Source organism: Ammodytes marinus (assembly GCF_949987685.1).
Source record: "Ammodytes marinus genome assembly, chromosome: 24".
In the NCBI taxonomy this organism is placed as follows: Eukaryota; Metazoa; Chordata; class Actinopteri; order Uranoscopiformes; family Ammodytidae; genus Ammodytes; species Ammodytes marinus.
The window spans coordinates 3,012,165-3,035,860 of record NC_137228.1 but is presented as its reverse complement, the minus strand read 5'-3'; positions in this window follow the sequence as shown (position 1 = coordinate 3,035,860).

Sequence of the window (23,696 nt, the reverse complement as noted above, 5' to 3'; positions counted from 1 at the left end):
GGATTTAGGAGCAGTTTGGTAAAAGGTAGCTAATGTGCAAATCTTTAAAGCGCTACCGTTTTGTCTTCCGACGGTCGTAGAAAAATTATTTACACAACTTTTGCTCGTGGGAGTCGGTAGAGCATAATGCTTTTGGTTTCGTCCAAATCGGGCAAAAACTGTAGGAGGAGTGTGTTTTGGTGACTGACACAGTTTATGCGATGTAATGAAAAAAAATCCCATACGCAAATGGGCGTGGCCTATCTCAAAAGATGCAGCTGACTTGTGGGCATCTGTGGATATCAAGTTTTTGACTGTGGGATGTTCGGTGTGGAAGTTATAGCCCCAAACGCGTTTTCTTTGCTTTTTGTGGTTTTGGCGCCCCCTATGGATGACATTCGCAAAACTGCGTTAGATAGAAAGATGCAGCTCAATGTACCAAACACGTGGATGTCAAGTTTTTGAATGTGCGATGTTTGGTTGGGGAGTTATGAGCAAAATCAAATTGTCAACCTGTCCACTTTTTTGAATTTTCCCGCCAAATAGTTCGAAACAGGAAGTAAAAGTGCAAAACTAATTTGTTTAATAAATCCGGCATACATAGGAATTTCTTGGCCAGATTTTCTGTATAGAGTCAGGTATGCCCCATGATAGTCTCCCTTGAGTTTCAAGAAAATCCCTTTTTTTTTTTTTTTTGAAGGGATTTGCGCGAATGTTTGAAGCGCTACCGTTTGGTCTTCCGATGGTCGTAGAACAATTCTTTATATAACTTTTGCTCGTGGGAGTCGGTAGAACATAATGCTTTTGGTTTCGTCCAAATCGTGCGAAAACTGTAGGAGGAGTATGTTTTGGTGACTGACACAGTTTTTGCGATGTAGCAAAAAATCTATATATACGCAAATGGGCGTGGCCTATCCCAAAAGATGCAGCTGACTTGTGGGCATCTGTGGATATAAAGTTTTTGACTGTCGGACTTTCGGTGTGGAAGTTATAGCCCAAAACGCGTTGTCCTTTGCTGTAGCGCCACCTAGTGGTTGGCATGTCTGAATTTTTGTGTCTGCGTACCCGGCACGGACCTGGATAAGCCCGACAAGTGGCATGTCTTCACACTTTCTGGTTTGGGCTGCAGCACCACTTTTACGAGATTTTGGCGCGCCAAATAATAATAATTCCTACTAAATCAATAGGGTTCCCTGCCCAGCAGGGCTTGGGAACCGCGTTGCTCTGCATAACGCGGTCCCTTGCCCTTCTCGGGCTTGGCCCCCTAACTAAAGGGTGATGTTAATAAAAACGTTTTGTTTTTATTCATCAAACATTTGGAAACAAAACAGCAAGAATGAAATCTCTCACAGGAACAATCAAAGTCGATTGCATATTGCGTTCTACAGGTTTTATTTTTTTATTTCTTTTACATAAATTAGATTTTTCCCTCTTGCAATTGTACTAGTTTTGTCTGGAACATTCCTTAATATCAGTGTTTCTGACAGCAGAAGTGGATTTTTAATTGAGAGTTAATGACATCATAATTATCTATTATGTCCTAAGAAAATTTGAAAATTAAATATTTCTGCTTTTCATAGAAGTTGGCAGATGGTTTGTATACTGATGTGGAAAGCTTAGCAGTGCTATCATGGAAACCCCCCCCCCATACAATATTGATGTGTCTAAACCTTACATACAGTCCCTGACAAAAGTCTTGTCGCCTATCAATTTTGTAGAAACAACAGCTTATAAACTGACTTTTAATTAATCCATTGGTTTTAAAAATGCCTCATATGAAAGCTAAAACCCTCCCAAATTATGTTTAATATACTAAAATAAATTTGCTTCACTACAGAAATATTGATAATTTAATGAACACAGAAAGGTCAGATTTTGGCAGGACAAAAGTAGGCGACAAGACTTTTGTCATGGACTGTACAGTAACTGTGGCATAAAGCAAGCGCAAAGATCTTGCAAGGGCAAAAAAATTCTGCTCGCGTGCTGCGCACGCTCGCATCTTGGGTAGCCTAGCTTTGCCAGCCTATTAGGCCTATTTGTATCAGCACAACACCTGAATGGAGAGGCTGTTGAATCTTTGCATCTTCACTAAATATTCAGAATATTACAATGGTTTACTGATTTGCTAATATGTCAATAAGGGAGTACTGGCACTACCCCCACCCCCATTTCAAGCACTGAATATAATATAACAATTATCTCTATCTGTGCTTAAACAATAATCATAAGGGTACACCGTTGGTCTCCCATCATATGCGCTGTCATCAGCACAAGTGATCTGTCCCTAAATGTTAAATCCAATCCACCATCCCCCTGATTAGGGGGCCAAGCCCGAGAAGGGCAAGGGACCGCGTTATGCAGAGCAACGCGGTTCCCAAGCCCTGCTGGGCAGGGAACCCTATTGATTTAGTAGGAATTATTATTATTTGGCGCGCCAAAATCTCGTAAAAGTGGTGCTGCAGCCCAAACCAGAAAGTGTGAAGACATGCCACTTGTCGGGCTTATCCAGGTCCGTGCCGGGTACGCAGACACAAAAATTCAGACATGCCAACCACTAGGTGGCGCTACAGCAAAGGACAACGCGTTTTGGGCTATAACTTCCACACCGAAAGTCCGACAGTCAAAAACTTTATATCCACAGATGCCCACAAGTCAGCTGCATCTTTTGGGATAGGCCACGCCCATTTGCGTATATATAGATTTTTTGCTACATCGCAAAAACTGTGTCAGTCACCAAAACATACTCCTCCTACAGTTTTCGCACGATTTGGACGAAACCAAAAGCATTATGTTCTACCGACTCCCACGAGCAAAAGTTATATAAAGAATTGTTCTACGACCATCGGAAGACCAAACGGTAGCGCTTCAAACATTCGCGCAAATCCCTTCAAAAAAAAAAAAAAAAGGGATTTTCTTGAAACTCAAGGGAGACTATCATGGGGCATACCTGACTCTATACAGAAAATCTGGCCAAGAAATTCCTATGTATGCCGGATTTATTAAACAAATTAGTTTTGCACTTTTACTTCCTGTTTCGAACTATTTGGCGGGAAAATTCAAAAAAGTGGACAGGTTGACAATTTGATTTTGCTCATAACTCCCCAACCAAACATCGCACATTCAAAAACTTGACATCCACGTGTTTGGTACATTGAGCTGCATCTTTCTATCTAACGCAGTTTTGCGAATGTCATCCATAGGGGGCGCCAAAACCACAAAAAGCAAAGAAAACGCGTTTGGGGCTATAACTTCCACACCGAACATCCCACAGTCAAAAACTTGATATCCACAGATGCCCACAAGTCAGCTGCATCTTTTGAGATAGGCCACGCCCATTTGCGTATGGGATTTTTTTTCATTACATCGCATAAACTGTGTCAGTCACCAAAACACACTCCTCCTACAGTTTTTGCCCGATTTGGACGAAACCAAAAGCATTATGCTCTACCGACTCCCACGAGCAAAAGTTGTGTAAATAATTTTTCTACGACCGTCGGAAGACAAAACGGTAGCGCTTTAAAGATTTGCACATTAGCTACCTTTTACCAAACTGCTCCTAAATCCAACACGATTCATCCTATTAACACCAAACTTCACACATGTTTGTTCGCCTGTTCTCAGGTTGGTTGTACTTTTTCCTTTAATTGTTGCAAAAGGGGGCGCCAAAAACACACTTGAGCATCTTTCTCCGCGATTTCTTTGCCTTTCGGTCTATAACTCCCAAACCGAACATCCCACATTCAAAAACTTCACGTCTCCGGATTCCGTGAAGCGAGGGGCCGGCGCCGCGCACGACGACGCCCGATCCCGAGTCGCACGGGACGGCTTGGCCCCCGTCCACAACTGCTTGCAGTTCTAGTTTTTTTTTACAACTCGAGTACTGGCTATAGCCTAATAGCCTACTGTGCAGTAAACAGAACAGACTGTCGCTTCTTTTAAATGGGGAGTGAAAGACATTAACATCAGACACATTAGGTGACAGTTTCCATTGAAGAGCCTGATACAGTTTGTATTTTGGTCATATCTAACACTGGACTGCAGGCCTATATAAAAGTGTTGTACCATTGCTTTCTTTGGGTAAAAAAAAACTCCTTCAACTCAGTATCCGTCTAGTCCAAAAAAAACTCTGTCAGCTGCTGCTGCTGCAGACGGTTTGCAGACGGGCTCGGAGAGTCGGCATCGGCGCATCAACAGTCATTCAAAGCAGCAGCAGTAATCACACAACCGAACGGTGTAGAAAGTCCCGTCAGTTAAAAATAGTGATCCAGATTTTAAATCCATGTTAAAATCGGAAGGATAAAGAGCTAGTGTAAGAGTTAAAGTTTTCTTCATTATGTAAGCATACGGATTTTAAAGTGAGTTGATACGTGTCGTTTCAACTATGTACTCTGGGACCGCCACGACCAGGAGTGACCTGGTCAAGAACACACTGACATGCCCCAGCTGGAATAAACAAACAAGTTCCCAGAGACATTAGTCAATCATTAGTTGTAACGCACACACAAATCTATGTTCTGTATGCAACAGTTGATTGAATAAAGGCACGAGGACAAGAGAGGGAGTTCAGAAGCGGTTCGGAGGTGACGTGACAATCTGTTGCTCCACCGCTCTCCTTGTCCCCAGGCAAGTAAAACTGAATTTGTCTCTCGTCTATCATTGTGTCTGTGTCTCATTGGTCTGTTTGAACTAACTGGGTTTCTTGTCTTACACGCAAGTTTGATCAACCTAACATTTTGGTCCTACGAGCCGGAGCCCAATATATCGCCGACCGAAGAGAGGAAGGAGAGGACGCACCGAAAAGCTCTGAGAAAAGACTGGGGCCGTGAATTCATCTCCAGCCGGTGGTTTAAGCAGTCCTCACCCCCCTCTCCTCGGCGACGATTGACGGGATCCAGACCGAGCCAGACACACCAAACGGTGAGATATAAATTCAGATCTGGCAAAAAACAAAACAAAAAAAAAAACAGGGGAAAAGCAAAATAAAAATATAACAGTGGTCCCTTAGCCCTGAATAAGGAGGGTCTCTCCGCCCTGGTAAGGTAGAAAAAGCGGGTTGATTCCACCCTAAGGAATTAAAAAACAGGTCTATTCCACTGTTAAGGAATGAGACGAGTATTCTCCAAGGAGTAGGTGTGTGTCTACCAGGGTGCTGGGAACGTGATCCTTTAATTGACCACCTTCCCAGCACTGGTATGTACACCCTAAGAAATTGAACAAGCGCTATACAAATTCAGATCTGTGTGAAGGAATGAATGAATACCGGAAGAAGGAATGTTGAGAAGAATGAGTGTTGAGAAATGAATGTCACCAGTGGAAGCAGCCAAGAACCTAACGGTAATCATAACATCTGTGGCCAGTGAACTACACGGAGTGGTGAATGGGGATTTTAGGTTCTGAAAAAATACTTAGTTGAGTAAGAACATTTTTTTGATTTTGTATTTTAAAAAATTTAAATACTTGTAAAATGGAAAACGGAAAGAGTAAGACTCCCGAGCTATGGGATGTCATATATATGACAAAGCGATGGCCCGGGAGCACCAATTACTGTAAGAAATGGCAGAGAGAATATGGGTTTGAGAACAAGTTGGTATTAAAACAATGTAAGGAACTGAAAGAGAAGGTAGAGACAAAGGCTGCAGAACGGATGGAAAGGCAAAGACAGAAGTGTGTGTTAGAAATTGAGGCCGCCATGTTATGGATATATACGGCTGAAAAAAGACTGGAAAAGGCAGAGTTAATTGCAAAAAGGGTTAAAATCAAAATGGATGAGGAAAGTATGAGTGTGGCAGCGCAGAAAGAGAAAGAAAGGTTAGAACGAGAGGAACAAGGAAGGTTGGAATGGGAAGAAGAAGCAAAGGAAGCTCGAAAGAGACAGAGGAAGATGAAGAGAGAGCAAGCCAATATGGCAAGACACAGCACGAGCCCAGACAGGAATAGAGGGCTAAATGCTGAAGGAAAATTTATTTGTTACAGATGCAACAGGGAAGGCCACATGGCAAGGAATTGCAAAGAAAAATTGCCCCACAAAAGTCAATGCTGAGTAACAACCAAAATCCTATGGGTCAGTGGAGCTGACACATCAGTTATAATCAGAGATCCCAAGACGACCGAATTGAGATTTGTTTAAACAGCCAAAAGGCAAATAAATTGAGAAGCAACTGATAAAAATAGTTGACAAAAAGCAGCAAAATAATGTGAACTAGAGAATGCATTGCCTGCTGAAAATACGTGTGAATGCTGAAAACAGCTTAGGCTAAATTGGATAGCTGAGTGAAGAAGTGGAAAAATTGAAAAAGGTTTCTCTAATAGAAAAGTAGTTGAAAAGTTGAATATATAGAGGGTTGGATAGGGAAAAAAATATATATATAATAATAATTTTTTGCTGAAATTATGAATGAATTGAAAGATAAATAATAATAACTTAAAAACTGTGAGATAGTAATTGAATAGACTTGGAGCTAAATTAACATTGATGGCTTGAAGGTATATAAATCAGATAAAGGAGTAGTAAGATAATAACGATTAAGCATGAACAGTAGTGAATTGTTTTACTCTTATAGGAATTATGTTGAATATTTAAAAATGTCTAGATAAAATTATAATGATAAACGAAAGACATTATTATTAGGTTTTTATTTTTTGAAATTGGTCTTCAAAGAGCAAAGTGTTAACCCCATTTCAACTTTGTCTCTCCAAACTGTTTAATAAATAGAAAAATAAAAAAATTATTTTAAAACTCCCCTTGTGATCAGAAAAGCAGCTGTGAGGCAATTGTTTGTGCATATGCAGACAGAGCACCTGACAGAGAACCAAACGGAATTGGATAGAAGAAGATAAAAAATTATAGAAGTAATTAAAAAATAGTGCTACCACGCAATCTTATATAAATAAAATAGTGGTTATATTGAGCGATGGGCATGCCATTGCTCAAGAGCAGGGAAGATTGATATGATAACGAATATATTGCATACAGACATACAACTTGTCAAAGCATGATGATGCAGAATCAGAGAACAGAGAACTGCACGAATGAATGACACAACTCTTTATAAATCTAACAAAGTATGAGAACGAATAAACTGTCAGAATTTCCTATGTCCTAGGAGCGGGGGTGGAGTGCAAAATTGGAGCTGCACACATTGGGAAAGTGCAAAGTCCCAAAATCCTACTGACAACTTCCAACTACAGCAAAAGTCAAAAGAACTACAAGATCCAAGTCACCCACTACAGGAAGTCATGAACATTCCTAAACAACAGCTGACGCTTCGACATGAAGTCATGAACATTTCTGGCAACAGCGAACAAACATAGCATCCCATCGAAGCTACGTCTCGACGGCTCAACTGGAGGGACTTCTATGGTGGCTCTACTATGATTCGTATCGCCAGAAGGAAACCAAAGAACCACAACATGTTTTGGACACAAATGCCTGGCACAAATATGCCTCAATACAAAGCCAACGCCACAAGATAAAAGGATTATTACGTGTGCACCAAACACCAACATCAGCTGATTCACACTAACTGACAGTCAGACGGTGTCATGAAGACCCGCCCACTAGAGAATGGAGAATCACTGAAATGAATAAAGACTGATTAGAAAATGTGAAAACAAGATAATCATGCCCAACGCCCTTGAAAACTGCTAAAATGTTGTGATATGCTTAAGAATGGAAGAACAGGAGGGAAATGTAAGAGTTAAAGTTTTCTTCATTATGTAAGCATACGGATTTTAAAGTGAGTTGATACGTGTCGTTTCAACTATGTACTCTGGGACCGCCACGACCAGGAGTGACCTGGTCAAGAACACACTGACATGCCCCAGCTGGAATAAACAAACAAGTTCCCAGAGACATTAGTCAATCATTAGTTGTAACGCACACACAAATCTATGTTCTGTATGCAACAGTTGATTGAATAAAGGCACGAGGACAAGAGAGGGAGTTCAGAAGCGGTTCGGAGGTGACGTGACAATCTGTTGCTCCACCGCTCTCCTTGTCCCCAGGCAAGTAAAACTGAATTTGTCTCTCGTCTATCATTGTGTCTGTGTCTCATTGGTCTGTTTGAACTAACTGGGTTTCTTGTCTTACACGCAAGTTTGATCAACCTAACAGCTAGTTAGCTTAAAAAAAGTAGCAAACATAGCCTATCAACTGTGATGTGTTCAGGCCGGTGTTCCGACATTTTCTGCTCCCTCGTCAGATTTTGCTACCTATCAGAAAATGCTACCCTACGTCATGGTAGCGTATAGACAATTACCTCATCAAACGATGCATCCACTACAGAATCACGTTATTTTACACCACTACTCACCCTATGTAGGCCTACACACAGTGTAGCCTACACTGTAGGAATATGGGGAGCATATTTTGATGCTGTTAGTGTTTAATAGCCTATCAAATTATGCTACCCTATCAGAAAATGCTACCTCACGTAATTGGTAGCGTATTTGATCTGTAGACCCATTAACTATCAAATAATGCTCCCACTACAGAATCACGTTACTTACAACACCACTACTCACCCCATGTAGCGTACACTGAAAGCTGTATATTTTTATGCTACTTTATAACGTTATTATAGATTTAGTAGGGTATAATGTGAGATCAATTGTCTCTATCAAATAATGCTCCCGCTACAGAATCACGTTATTTTACACCACTACCTATGTACACCCCCCTCCCACCACCACCACCGGCGAAAACTTTCTCCACTCCAAGTCTGGTAAAGTTAACACATAGAAAAGCCTATCATTTTATTTCTATATTCAGCAGCAAAGCCAGTGTCTACATGCTCACAGGTCAAAAGGCACAATTTAAACATATGTGTAGCATAATTACGCAGTTAAAAACATGTTTTGAAGAAAATACTCGGTAGCAAAAAAAGGTAGCAGAATCTGACGGCTGCTCACGCAGGATTGTTATTTTCGGAATGCGCATGCGCAGAACCACTAGGGAGCAAAATCTGACGGGTAGCAGAAAATGTCAAGTCACCGGCTCAGTAATATGATTGATGTGTTCAAATGCAACACAAAAAAAAAGAAATTTGAGATTTTGGCGAAACTTGTTTTCCCAGCAATATAAAATAGATAGTAAAGATGGAATTATGACCTGTTTAATGTCCTATCTTGAGCTATGATCATATCAGCAATTAAAGCAATAATACAAGTTCTATTTCAACAAAATAATAGAAAATTATCAATTGTGATATCAATAAAGACTTGGATCGTTAAGGAGTCTTGAAAATTGTATCAATATCAATACAAATTAACGATCTCCTGTCATCTGAGAGAAATTAAGATGATTTAATTTTTTTAACTGTTAGTATTTACCGGTTAAAATATTATCGGTTGACTGGTGTATATCATACATTGTATGTTTTTTTTTGTGTTATCCCAGTTAAGTTTATTATTAATTTTTTATCATTTAATATTACTTTTAATAGTTCCGGGACGTTGGAGTAATAACCTGGTGTTTTGACACTTCAGTCTGCACTGTGAATTTGAAGTAATGTTCAGTTTTTTAATCAAGATGCGGCATTTACAAATGTTTCTTTTTTTTTATCCGATTCAGCCCTAATTCATATTAGGCTATTTAACGAGGCTCGTCTGTGACTTTAGGATCACACAAGTAACGATCGCGTGCAGCCGTAGCGTTACTTGAATCCACCTGACATAAATCTGTTCAGTGGCACAGACGTTAAAAAACATACAATACAAATAGGTTTATTAATCTGAATGTAGAGCATGTCACGATGTGTAAGGTGGCCGCCTATATGAACGGACCGAGGGCTGAGAACCAGGCTACTGATCAGATAAATGATCGGTCAAACGTAAAATCATCAGGAAATGATAAAAACATCCCGATGGAGATTTCTATGGAGTGACTTTGCTTTAAACTGTACAGGGACGCGTGTGACAGTGACACTCTTTCTTCAGTCGGAGCTGCAGCGTAAAGTGAAAACAAACTCAGGGTAGGTCTAACCACCTACCGAGCAGGTTAGACCCACGGCGTATGATTCAAGATTCAAGATACTTTATTTTGTCATTGTACCAAAACAACGAAATTTTGTTTACAGTTATACCCCACCAAGAGACATTGAGTGACAATAAACAAACATGGGAGACGGGGGGGATACACTGAAGAGTCGGCAGCGTGCGCTGCGCCCCTTAAAGTCGGAAGGATAAAGAGAACATAAGGGAAGACAGGTTAAAAAAAAATGCTTCTCTCACACTCGCAAGTGCAAGTGTGTGTGATTAGTACAAAAACCACCTTGGCATAGTAAGCAACAACAAAGTAACGCCACAGACAAATAGACACGTCGATAAGCACACAGGAATGGGTTAAGGGTTCATGGGACGGTAGGTGTCACAACTCAGGCGCTAGGGGGCGTACGCAGCCGGCAGGCGCCCCGCCCGCAGCAGTCTGCGCTGCGACGGGAGGGAGATGGGGAGGATTCAGGAAGGCTAGAGAGGTCGGGGAGTGTGTGCTATGTGTTTACGTGTGTGTGTATATTCCATGAAGCTATCTCTGTCCAGACGTCGTGGTAGTCTGCAGCCTTGGAGACGACCTCGTGGCCCGGTCACAGATGGAGTGGAGAGTAGGTGAGGGAGTGTAGGGGGTAGAGCGTCTGTTTACATAAACATCCCGGAGAGAGAACAGATAGCACCTCCGTCAAGGTTGGTGCAGGGAGCCGAATCGAGAGATTGTGATTTGTTTTGGTTGAGACTAGGCGTTGGAATGAAGCCTGTCTTGAGAGTCACTGGTACCGTATTATCCGTCGAAATTCATTGGCCTAAATCCAAGTGCTTGCGGCCCATTAATGGCATCCCTGATCGAATCCACTTTCAGAATAAGTCCAGGAATCACTTCCAGCTTGCGATTCACCTCGCTTATCACTTGAGTCTGTGTATTAACGGCCCGGCACAAACCCTCAAATACGGGCAGCTTTGCTATGGCCTGATTTGCTGCCAACGCCTTATTACCGTTGCGGTAAATCAGGAATCCGCCAACTCCAATCAGCAGGAACCCTGATACCAGAAGCCCAATAGTGTAGATATCTTCGGCGTCCTCAATGGAGAGTATTGCTAGACACATCTGGTTCCAGCCACTCCACCCGTTCCAAGTGTATCCGACAGTAAAGGTTCCATCAGGACAAGCGGCATCTCCTTTGCCACCTTTCCTCGTTGAGAAAATTTGGTCAATTGCAGAGAGACCCCAGTTAATCAGATCCATAATTTAGGTTTTCGGATGTGGATGTACAGAGAGGCTCAGGATCGACAGAGACAACACGAGACAGAGAGCAGAGCAGGATAGATAAGGGTCGGGAGGGAAGAGAAAATGCGACCGCCTTCCTTCAGAGCTAGACAAGAAGCGATGTATGTTGCCGCAGTAACTGACTCTCGGTTGCGCTGAACCTGCTACCTGAAACGGAAAACCCAGAGTTTCCACTAACTCAGAGCGAACAAACTCTGGGTTGCCTCAAAACCAGCTACCTGAAACAGGCCCAGGGCTGTACGCTTATTTTTTTAGGTGGTAGCACTGGTGCTAGCAAGCAAAAAAATTCAGTAGCACAAAAATAAATTTGGTAGCACACAAAGTAGGCTATGATTGAAAACTTGCATAACCTTAACCCTTGCATTTTGCTCTAATTACCTTTGAGCATGTCATCCTGGTCTCATTTGAGATTCTCAATTAATATGATATCCTAGTGTGTGCAGTAATAATTGTAGAAAAATGAATAGAGGTGCACTGATTGCAATTTAGAAAAAAGAATCTAACCTGCCAATTGCAATTTTTTGCTGATTCAGAATTATTATTATAATGTCCTTCTGTTAATTAAAACCAAACTTTAAAACATTAAACATAGCCTATTAAATAAATAAGTATACATATTGGTACAATTTAGGATAAATTAAATAGGTTGTTGTGAATGTGTTGGGAGTAGCTTTTCAGTGGCTTATTTAAAACTTTGTTTAAATAGACTAGGCTACTGTTGACTGCTCTCTGCAGCTGAAGGAGTTGCCTTTCAAGCTAGAAAAAAGCGCTAACTTCCTGTTCTTACCGGCTTCAAAATAAAAGTCAACTCACGTTTGGCTAGTAACAGGCTTTTAATGTGAAGGCGCACAGGAAATGTTCTGTTTGTACACGCGCTAACTTAACTGCGGTAATGTGCCGTCTCCTTCCGGTAATTGCCGTGAAGTTTTTATACCTAGAATTGCTGCACGAGCACAGATCCCGAGGACACATCTTTCACCAGCCAAAGTGGAGGGTGGACTCAATAACTTACTTGCCTAAAGCTGAGAACACACCGGGCGCGTTGGCGCTTTGGGCCAAAGCGACCAACGCGCCCGATCTGGCGCGTGGTCATTTTGTGTCAAAAAATGGTCCAACGCGCCCAAAAGCAACGCGCCTACGTCATGGCCTACGTAGATGAGCCCGCACGAAACTTATTTCCCCCCGCTTTTTCTATTGCTGATCAACCATGGCTGAGATAATCCCCATCGCTGCGCTCTATCTTTTGTGGGAGTCCGAGGAACGGAGCTACGCAGCTAGTCTCCCCCGATATATTTATTCCCCTAATCAACCATGGCTGCGATCAGATCAGACCCGACACAACAGCGTTCATGTCCACACAAAAACAACACCTATGTTGTGTAGGCTACACGGCCAACAATTGTGCCAAAAAACAAATAAACAGCAAGTGAACGGAACAAATAGCCTTAAAACAGCATTGCAGATTCACGCCACTCGGAAATGAACACAAACAGCAAGGCAGCACCATACCAAACACATTTACAGCAGCATTGTGCACAGGGCAGTAGAAAATAAAGGCAAGTAGCCTACATTACCTGGCTGTGACGGGACCGTGGCTGGCGTAGATAGCCTATAGGGCAGGCATAAACACCGGTGCTTCGCTGTACTCGTTGTGAAAGTTCCCCGGATTTAGCCGTTATGTTTGGGTTCATTATATGGAGGTGGTGGCCGCACACAGCCGGGTGAGTTAGCTAACGCTATCCGACCGGTGCTAACTTGGTTTATCGGCTTAAGCACAGCCACACATATTCACTGAATTAACCAGAGAGCCCATTCTCCTGGCTCACTTTCCCCACCCGAGCGGCTTCATATCACCAGCCAGCCGCATTAACTCCACGGTGTTTATACAGTCTCGCACACACAGCGGTGATTATTTGCTCCTGGTTCACTTTCCCCACGTCTTGTAACCCCGAGCGGCTTCATACAGCACCAGGCAGCCAGCCGTAAATACATTTCCTACTCGGTGTTTGCCTCTGTGTTGTCACGGTCTCGCACACACAGCGGTGATTATTTGCGCCTCCATTTTGTCTCAGATTTTTCTGTCCTCCGGCTCTCTGCCAGTGACGTAGGGTCAAGCTCACCGCTGATTGGCCAACGCGGCTAAACGTCACGCGCCGGAGCGTTGAAAGTTCAATATTTTCATCTTTTTTTTGACGCTTTGCCGGCGCGGTGACGCTTTTTGACGCTTTGCCGGCGCGGTGACGCTTTGGCAACGCGCCCAAAGCAACGCTTTGCCGCGGCCAACGGATCCTCGCGCCCCAACCAATGGTTCCCTATGCAAAAATAGGATTTTTCAACGCGCCCACCACACCCAACGCGCCCGGTGTGTTCTCACCTTAAGACTCATTTACCCGCAGTGTTAATGTAGAGCCCTCTAAGCAGTGTTGTGCATCTCTCCTCTGTGTTTCAAAGACAGCCTCTCCTCATTATCAACCTGTCGCATGAGTGCGAATGGATTCGTATTCATCATCGCACGTGATCAATTTCAGTAGCAAATGCGATCAAAACTGTCGCACTGTACAGCCCTGAGGCCCCTGGACTTTTTGCCTGTTGGCCTTTTTTTGTTACATTTTTGGACAATAAATTACCCTCACTTGAAAACATTCTGCATTTGGGTCCTGCTTGCCTGCCTGCCTGTCATAACCATAACATCAAATATATTAAATATATTATATTTATTTAATTTGTTAACAATAGAGTACGACTGTCTTACCAAATTCAGCACCAACCACTTCTTAAAGTATGCGGACGACACAACTGTTGTCGACCTCATCAAGGATGACAATGAGCTGGGGCCGGTTTCCCAAAGCCTTCGTAGAGCCTTCTTAACGCTACGTCATTCGTAACCCCTACGTAGAGTTCCTACTTAACATTTCGCCTGTTTCCCGAAACGTTCTTTGCTACGAATCTCTTTCGTACGTCCTACGTTGGTAAGGTTGGTCTGGAGCGCCCGCAGAGCCTTCTTAGCTCTACCGTAGGGATGTTTCAGCTCTCATTTGTGTCATTTAACTAATAAATCTGACTGTATTTCATATCAAACGGACACAGCGATGACTGTATTAAATAACAAACTGTTAAAAACGATAACTGTATATAGCGTACATATCACATTTAAAGTAAGCTATATATGTTAGCAGAATACCATTCACTCTGATTCACAAAGTGTTCAAACTATAAGTAGCCTACATAGTCATCTAACTGACTTGACAATCAGCATTAACTGATTGGATGCGATGTCCGTCAATATGAAAATAGGCTACTTTATACGTGATACACTACAGCCTACAGTCGGATCGTTTTTATCAGTTTGATATTTAATACAGTCATCGCTGTGTCCCTTTGATATGAAATACAGTCAGATTTATAAGTTTAATGACAAGTGAAGTCCCTGCGATCGCTGTGGCATCGCCAGAGATAGGCTTGGCTACTACAGACCCCCACATTTCCTTCCGTAAGCACCATGCGTAAAACGGACACGAGTGACATCCCTGTTGCGCATGGAACTGCCACAAGTCATTCATGAAGAACATAATTGCTGGAAACAATCTTAATCTCCTCCGCTGTTTCTATATTTTTCTATAGCCTAGGCTACCTTTTTTAAATCAGTAGGCCTATAGGCTATGGTAATACGTTCGACCAAGGTTAACACTAGAACCATCGCATTGTGTTCCACACACTGCGGAGCTGTCAGCTGAGCCGGCTCAGCTGACAGCTCCGCAGTGTGCGTCGGATTCTCCGCCTCAAAACATGTAAACGTGTGAAAAAATTAATGAATAGTCAATTAAAGCTTACCTTAAAATAAGTGTGCCATGTTACTGTTTATTGTATTTAGGATTTTAGCTCATTTGGACGCTGTTTGGGCCGTCTGTTTTTATTGATATAGGCCATTGGCGATATTCTACTTTCAGTTTCCTTACTGACCCACCACGAAACGTGATTATTGTTCTTACAGATACTTAGATTATAAAGCAAGAGGTGTTAAATAAATGTTTCGGCTTAGAAGGATTTCTAGTAATCTTTTATTCGCAAAGACTTGTCATGCAGCTTCGCAGGAAATGGAAAATCGAACTCTGAGCCATCGATTTCAGCACTGGACAGCGCCGTGTACGAGCCACGTAGGGACTGTTTCTTAAGAAGACTCCTAAGAGACCGTTCGGGAACCACGACTACAGAGGTAAACAACTTTGGTAAATCATAACGTAGGAGTCTTCGTAGCGCGCTAAGAGATGACGTTATCGGGAAACCGGCCCCTGGCCTACAGGGACGAGGTGAAACACCTGGTGGACTGGTCAACAACTTGATCCTTAATATTGAAAAGACAAAGGAGATCATCGTCAACTTCAGAAGATCTCGGCCTAGTCATACTCCACTCCACATCAACGACGCTGCGGTGGAAGTCGTCAGCAGCACTAAGTTCCTGGGGGTCCAAATGACTGACAAGCTAACCTGGTCCCTCAACACCACCTCTCTGGTGAAGAAGGCACAGCATCGCCTGCCCTTCCTGCGCCAGATGAGGAAAGTCTCCCTCCCCCCTCCCATCCTGACCTTCTACAGGGGCACTATCGAGAGTCTGCTGACCAACTGCATCTCTGTCTGGTTTGGGGGCTGCAATGCCTCTGACTGGAAGTCTCTGCAGAGAGTGGTGAGAACAGCGGAGAAAATCATCTGGTCGCCGCTGCCTGACTAGAGCCCAACGTATCTCCTCTGACTCCACCCACCCTCACCACGGACTGTTCTCCAGGCTGAACTCTGGCAGGAGGTTCTGCAGCATCAACAGTAGGACATCTAGGTTCAGTGACAGTTTCTTCCCCCCTGGCCATTAGACTGTCCTCCCTGCATTCCGTTACCTGCTCAATCGCTCCCACTCAAATCACATTCTTTCTCTTCATTTCTCTCTGACTTCTTTGTTCTCTGCTCGTCTCTCCGAATTACGACGTGCGTGAGAAAACGACACACACACACACACACACACACACACACACACACACACACACAGTCTTTGTTTCATCCTTGCTTCATTTTTGGAATTGAATTTTTTTTAATGCTATATTATTCCACGTCTATTATGCCAGGTGTTTTGTGTTGTTTTGTCAAATTGAGCCTATAGGTTCCACTGTAATTAGAGCTGTTAACATACACCCCCAGACAAAAACAAGCCTATAGCAGCACTCTTTAGTATGGCTATTTAGTATGGTAGAAAAAAGATTTAGGATGGTCGATTTAGTATGCTTAAAAATACCCCGGATGTCTACTACATCTGTCCAAGATTTTTTGTGTTGAAAACAGCATCCTATTTGGGCGACTATGACCCACAATCCAGTGTGCACCGGAGGTGACGTCACATCTACGGAGCCTCCGTATGAAAACAAACCGGGGATGCGACGGATATATAAGCAAGAGGCAAGATCAAGGCACAATGTTATGATGAAATAAATAAGTCAAACGACCCAATTTTTAGCATACTGCATCCTAACTAGATTCTTTTTTTATGGTCAGATGTAGTATGTGGAATATAAGAAGGAGTATGAGATTTGGAACGCAGGGTTTTGTCTTCACAATTCATTTCTTGTAAGTATATAGCAGTACAGAGTAGATAAAAAAAAACGTTTGTTGGAGCCATTTAGAGATTTTTTGTGTTTAATATATTTTAAGGAAATACATTTTTAGTTTATGGCAAATTATGATTTATGAATTAGTAAGTGTGTGAAATTAATCTAATGTTTATTCATATGTTTATTTATGCACTTGGTGGTGATTAGCCATATTGGTGTCACCTGGGGAGTGAGGGGTGTTACCTCATTTAAGGGAGGAGAATGCCTGTCATTCAGGTTGGCAAGGCAGAGAGCCTACAGTTTTTTGACAGCGAGCTCTCGAGCGTTTAACACATTATTTCACATTGAAAAGTATTGTTTTTTTTGTATATTAAGAACCCTGTTTTGGCCGCAAATCGATGGCATTTTTTGGAGTTTTTCTGTTTATTATTTTTAGGAAAGTCAACCGGAGTTATTGTTTAAAATAAATCATTCTATACCAACGTAAACATCTCTCCGTGCGTGCTTATCCAAAGGACGTGTGTCAGACTTTCTCTGCCTAAAGGAACCAGAAGAGCAAACATAGGGTTTGCCGTTTGAGAGTCAAAAAACTCCACGAGTCTGACAAACTTTTGGAGTGGACAAAGGAACAAGGAAGACGGGCGCGCGCAACTCGTTTGGATGCCGTGAGTAAACAAACCCATGGATGAGCCGTGCACAATAAAGTGCTTGTGAATATGGATGTGCGGATGAGATCCGCGTTTAAAGCCCCGTTCTAACTGTCTGTTTGATATGAACTATGATGCGATCGCTAAACAAAAAAGTGACAAAAGGGAAAGTGGCAACAGAAGCTCTGTGTGAACGCGCATCCCGCGGACGCGGTGGAAAGGCGAGCGGAGCAAAATAAATAAGGAAGCGATCTATTAAAAGGAAATCAATAAATCAAACTACAATAAAAACTGGACAATGACTGAACTTAAAACGGCCGCGGAAGCGGAGGATCGTTTAAGATCTCTGATTGCGACACGCCGAGGGAAACTGGGAGTGTGCACAAGGAGAACAACCCAGTCTCCGGAGAGAAACGTCCTCAGAGGACTCTTCCGCAAACCACGATTTACGTAGGTCAGACAACGTTTCAACGTTCTGAATCGACGTTCCATTGTAAAAAGTGGACACTGTGCCCGCACCACGTGACTTTCAAGTTTTCAATTTCAGCACAGAAGAAAGATGGCGGCAGGCAGTGTAAAAAGCTGAATTTTACGGCCGTTTCTGTATCTTAAGGTTTTTTGATAACACTTTTAGCGAGAAATGTGTACTTTATGTTCACAATCTTGATTCAGCGAATGCATATTAGCTTTAGTTTAGATGTTACGCGGATATAGCTCGGTCCTGCCAGCAAAATGTTCTGAATCGACGTCATACAATGTTGTGAACCGACGTTTCACCGTAATGCCCACGCGTTGCCATGGTGACACAAATGTGTCATATATTAGCCTACGTAGGCTATCTGATACACACATAAAAGACGATTTTTTTCATGCTTCCCAACCCATTTTTATTACCACAGCAGCATGGGGACGTAGCCTAGATAATAAATTGTGATTTGGGTGTTAAATCTATCTAGGCTACTTTTTTTAAATACTCATTTTACGACCTTTTCAAACCCGGAAGTACACAACGATATAGGCTTACTGACGCTCGGATGAGTTACTGTTTTGTTGTTGTTTTTAGATATTTGTATAGGCCTATGTAAAATATGTGCTTCTAATTATTTTTTACATTATATAATTATATGCTATCTCCTTAATGTGCCTTGATGAAAAACGAGTGGTTGTGATCGAGTTGTGACATTTTAATGACCAGATTACTTTTACTTTTGACTTTATTATTGATGCCTAACTTCTGCATTCTTGTTATTCTTGGGACTTTGTAAACAAATGTCTTGCAAAAAATAAAAACGCTCAGATGAAGCTTAATCACCTTAAGAGTTCGCTAAAGTATTTCACTTATTTAACTGTGAAAGCCGACGGCACGCGTTGCCATAACGACGCTGGCGCATGACGTCACCACAAGTAAGCGGCGGACAGGTTTGACGGTGACACAGCTGACACGAGACACTGGATTTCAACAAGACACCTTTGTTTGACACTATTCTTAATTTTTATTCATGTTCTTGCAAAGGAAATAGTCAAACCCGAAGCCTCCCAAGTTACAATCATTCACATATTAAACTTACCCATATAAGTGATGGTCATAGCCTGGCGCCAGACTAAACAGCGCCTCCACGAGTGCCGCCGAGGTAATGACACCCAAGGTGTGAGGTGGACCTCAATGAGATTTGTTTTGACAATGAAATGTACATTTCTATTCATAAGTGACCATAAAATAATAAACAACAAGATGAATCGCTCATTTAATAAGATGCAATGTGCAGTAGACTAGATTTAACGAAGGATCCGTGGGGATGAGGAATGGATCAGGTTTATGCTTTCTGTTACTCTATTTCTTAACATATTGGTATATCAACTGTATGTTATGATATTGACTGACGCTAAAGGATGTAGGCCTACACTTGCAAACCTTCTGGAAAATAAGGTCGAGGTGGAATACACGTCAATCTTCAGCAATACATTGGGTTTATGAGTAAAGATATCAAGAATGCTGGGATGAAAAAAAGATTCAATTCATTATTGGTACAATGATTTATTTAAATTAACTGGCAATGATTCATGAACAATGAAAAAAAATCTTTATTTTAGTCCCAGGACGGACCGTGGCTCCCAGGTTGGACTCCATGTTTTGTTGCTGTTGAACAGAGAAGAGAAATTATAATTTTTTTAAGTAAACAATACCTCATGGTATAGCAGTATTTACAGGTGGGATTCATCATGAAATTGCCATACATTAGATTCTTGATTTTGCCATTTACTTGTTCTCCTTATCCTGTAATTTATGTGTTCCTCTTTACAAAATAGCCTGTATGTTTTATAAAGAGGAAAACTACTCAAATGAAAAACATCTTATTAGTTTAAAATAAGCAGCTGGATTTTCAGTCAAAGGCTAACATATGGCGCTTTTACACTGCGTGGTATCAGCTCAACTCTGCTTTTTTGGTATCGCCTCGCTTTAGGTTCCAAGCGAGCTGAGCCGATGCTAAAGGTAACGTCCGCAGACTGCCGGCCACTGATTGGCCAGAGACTACCGGCTTCATTCAGTTGTATATTCTCCCAAACTCTCCGGGACTTTGAGTGTATTTTGTCTCGCGTGCAGCCTTCTCTGGCTATGTTTAATTTGATTTGCATCACAGATCCTAAAAAACTTAATGAAATGTCCATATATTCGCTAAGCTCACCCAGTTGTGTTGGTTGTTGGGGATGTTACTTTAAACATACTGTACACGACACGAGAGGTGAGACATGTAGGGCAGCTTGCAGCTATATACCCTAAAGTAGCCAGCTGGGACAGAAATGATAGCGACCGATTACATTACAAGACTCGGACTGCACTGATTACCTCAATAAAATATTCAGGCTGAGACATGGCTTGCATTTGCAAACACGTATCCTGAAACAAGCACTTAACAGTCAACTTTATGATGCCCGTGTTTACGTGCATACAGATGTACGTGACGCATCCCTACAGCTGGCTGAGTGGCAGTCACATATCGGGACACCATTCTCCCTTTCAATGGCCCGTCGCAATATACTTCTACTTCTTTTAGCAAACAGATACAAGGGGGGTATTTCTTAAACATTTTCCATCCGTATTGTTGGCGGTTGGTTCAGTTAATAGTGCAACAACTGCTTGTAATTTCTGCTTTGCTACTTGGCTCCGGAGTTGGCTTTCAGCCCCTTTGTATGACGACCCCGCCCACGTTCAGGAGGTACTATCTATTTGTAGTGGAAAATGACCCGTGCTGCTACCAAAACCAAGTTGAGCTGAGTCGAGTCGAGCTACAGGTGCGGTGGAAAAGCGCGAATAGTGTACTGGAGGCAACAGAGACGAGACCATGAGTTAATTCTTCCCAAAAGAGGCAGTGAATATCATTCACTTGGTTAACCTGTTTATGTATTTGGAGATCCAAATGTGTCATATGTATTTGGAGATCCAAATGTGTCATATTATTTACCCTTAAATGGGCTTGCTTGAGGCAGCTTAAATTATTAGCATTCTGTAAGAGAACCATTTTGTGAAGGAATAATAGATATTGCTATGAATAATGCTTTCTTAGAATGGGATTTTGGTTATCATGTTTTTACAAAAATCTATTATGACTGGTATTTTTTTAAAGTTCGGAGCTCTCCAAACCTAGAAGTGGACTAGTTATATTTAAAGGCACCAATAAAACAAGTAGGAACCTTCTCAGCCATAAGAACATTATTCCACCACCATTTTAATAATTGACATCCTAAGACATTTCTATTAAGAAACTATTGGAAATAACTTACCAGGTCGCACATGGTTCCCACTCCACATAAACCTGGAATAAAAAAAATAAAAAAAGGTAGTTACTAATTTTGTTTGAGTAAAAGAGATTCAGCCATTCTGTAGTGTGGCAGACATTGTAAAGTTGGGCAGCCAAACATCACAAACAATGGCCGCGTTTCCCAGAATCGTTAAGAGCCTCTTTGGGCAAAGTACTACTTTGGAGCGCTCTTAAGAACGCTGTGAAAGAAGAATGCATTCCCAGATTCGTTCTTAGCGAAAGTAGTACTTTCACTAAGATGGAACTGAAAGACGGAGCTGACCCACTCTTTCAACCTTTCTTAGCGACCAAATCGTCAGTGATCATGCCGCGTCAGGGAAATGTATTTCCTCCACTTTTCGATATAATAAAACAATGTTCAATGCGGACCACTGGCGCAAGAAACATAGACTAATAGTAGAGAAAAAAAATGTTTTAATGAATTAGACGTTTACGTTTTCCACACACATGTGAGTTTATAGTACTACTACACATACAAAAAAAACATCAACAACCCTTCAACAACAGCATTTCACAGATATCAAAGAAACAGATTTAATTGAACTCAGCTGAACCTCATTCAGAGCGGCTCCACCTGCTAAAGGCGTTGCCAAAGTCCGCGCGTGTGAGAAACCATGGCTGCAATACAACACCTTCTCGCTGCGAACCAACAGCCTCGCCGTGCGCGAAGCCAGACGGTTTACATAAATGCATACGTGCGTCGGCACTTCTCCCCACTGGACGTGCTATCAGACCGGGCCGTCCAGGCAAAGTACCGGCTGCCCCGTGCGGAGATCCAACGGCTGATCTCTCTGGTGTCTCCACACATCCAGAGCAACCCGCTGCAATTTTGCCTTCAGCCCGGTCCAACAACCCGCAGCCCCTACCTCTTCACCACCAGTCACCAAGCACTAAACCATAAACCCACAACCACCACACATCACCCATATCAACTCTCAGGCCTGAAGGCTGAAATAAATAAACAGAACCAGCAGATGTAGGCTACATGTAACGTCCTGCACACTATGATTATTGCTGCAGTGTCCGGGTGCTTTACCTGAAAGTCTGGCACTGGAATGCTGTTGAAAGGGCGCACAATACGCACACGTCATTAACCTACGCTTAGATACATTACAAATTGCCTGGGACTTTTTGTTGCTAGGTTTGACACCCTCATTTCAATGCAAAATGATCCACACAATACATGGTTGAAAAGAAACCAAAGTAGTTTATTGAAACCATATGGGGGAGGGGTTACTCCGCGCTGTCTTTACTGCGTCTGCATCACCTGCAACGAAGGGAGATTGATTAGTGAAACCTTCTCACTCTTCCTTTTTGTTTGGTTCTGGAACTCCTGCCACTTCTTCCTCACAGCACGCCAGTCACGCAGGCCACATGGGCTGGAGGGGGACATATTTTCGGCTATGGCCTGCCTAACACGGTTCTTCACCGTGATGTTCTTTTTGCCCCTTGTTCCCCCGAATAAAACTGCCCGGTGCTGCCAGCCCTCGTCCACTAAGACGCCCAACTCCTCCGCGGTAAACGACGGTGCCCGCTTGTTTATTTTGCTGCCGCTTTCTTCCATTCTCACATCACATGTGTGTGCCTATATCCACGGGGTATATATGCGCTAATGGGCTTGATTACTACTTTGATACACTTGTTGCCACACACACCCGCACCCACACACACGTTAGCCTACATGCGTAGCCTAATTCCACCTGTGTGGGGGAGACCACGGGGCGCTGTGTGTGACTTATGCGCTGATAAAGAGGTGGGTGATCGATTCGCCTGGCATCGATTTATTCAGCTTCAGCACGACCGCGGTGGACAGCTCCCACCAAAGAGCTTCTTTCGCTTCAACTTACGCATTCTCCAAAGATGGCACTTAAGAAGCCATCTGGGAAACACCCGTATCTTAACGCTCGTTCTTTGGCGAACCCTTCTTTCGACCCTTCTTTGGCCCCAAAGAACGATCGATTCTGGGAAACGCGGCCAATAGCAGTAAGCACAGGATCACCCCAATGATGAAGTCTGAAGCCCCCTGTTCTTCAGCCTGCTCGCCCACAACTGCACAGCCAGATTCAGCACCAACCATGTCATCTAGTTTGCAGACAACACAATAGTGGTGGGTCTTGTCTCTGACAACCATGAGTCTGGACAGAGGATACAGGACAGAGGTGGAGCAGCTCACAAGGTTTAGCAGGTCCCAAAACCTCAAATTCATTGTGGAGAAAACCAAAGAGATGGGGGCTCGACTTCATGGGGCTGGCAAACCACATCATACACCGCTGAGCGTATCCTGACCTACAGCCTTCCTAAACAGGATAGTGAAGATGACCAGCAGTATTATTTGTGCCCTTCTCCCTTTGCTGATGGTGGCCAACCAGCAACGCTGCACCCGCAG